Here is a 1,263-nt window from a genome sequence, read left to right on the forward strand (position 1 = left end):
ATAGATAGATAGATAGATAGATAGATAGATAGATAGATAGATAGATAGATAGATAGATAGATAGATAGATAGATAGATAGATAGATAATCTTTCAAAACTTTACACACAGATCCAAGAATTGCACACACAAAATGCAAAATGCCTCGCATCTCTTGCAAAATGAAGCACTGCGTTCAAAATATCACAAATACATCTCAAAAGCAAACATTTGCAAACACCTTTGCCATAATATCAATTCCTGTTAGATTTTTGTGTGTTATGTAGAGAATTGTGTGTTGTGTTTTGCATGCAAAAAGTGTTTTATGAAATTGAAAACCGAGTCAAAGGCCGAGAATTAGTTTATGGTTTTGCAGATTTGGTGTGTGCTTCTGCTGTTTGAGTGTCAGCTTTCAGAAATTGTGTGACAAGTAAAGATTTGGTGTGTAAGCAGTTGAAAAAAACTGTAAGTCCTAAAATTTCTCAGGAGAAATAAAAATAGGCAATAATAATTAGTGCATAGTACTTATCATAGAGTAAGAGTATAGCACTGCATGTGAAACTGAAGCATTTAAAGAATTGGATGAGAAATGTTTGAGTTCATATTAAGATCTCTGACTTTTCCTTTTAGTCTTGATAGTTTGAGACATTGTTTTGATCTAAAACTCTGGAGGAGACACATGTGTGATTACTGGGAGCGTTTTCTAAACAGGAAACGCAAGCATAGGTTTCCGTTTGATTTCTAATTAATCTCATGCAAGCAATCAAAGAGATCTTATTTGTGATCTTTCCTTACAGGTCAATTTTAAAAGCGTCTGAAGTATCCAAATACTTCTTGATTCCACCGTTTATGCGGATGGATGGAATTTGTTCCGTGCTCCGTTTGGCTCCAGTCAACTTTTAAAGCAGGACACTCCATCTCCACGGCAACCAGGCGTCCAATCGCTTGTCCAGCTGCAGATTAGTTCAGCTGTGGGGGGTTTGGAGGAGGAGGAGAAAGACTCCGATGGGATAGAGGAGAGGGAGGGGTGGGAAAAGAGAATGAGAGCGGAGGAAGGCAGAAACACTGGAGAGAGATAAAGTTGCCTGCAGCTGGAGTTTGAGTCTGTCTGAGCGACTGGTGCTTCTCTTCTGCTTGCAGGCCGTTTGCAGGATACACGGGGACCGGCTGGGAAAAAGAGGATTTAATCAGCCAAAGCGTGTGCTGGAGAAGGAAAAAAGAGGAAAGGGAGGAGAAGAAAGGAATAGCTGCTCAGATCATGAGAGTGGATGCCGTCTTTCCTGGG

Source organism: Sinocyclocheilus grahami, unplaced genomic scaffold (assembly GCF_001515645.1).
Source record: "Sinocyclocheilus grahami isolate Dianchi unplaced genomic scaffold, SAMN03320097.WGS_v1.1 scaffold376.1, whole genome shotgun sequence".
Lineage (NCBI taxonomy): Eukaryota > Metazoa > Chordata > Actinopteri > Cypriniformes > Cyprinidae > Sinocyclocheilus > Sinocyclocheilus grahami.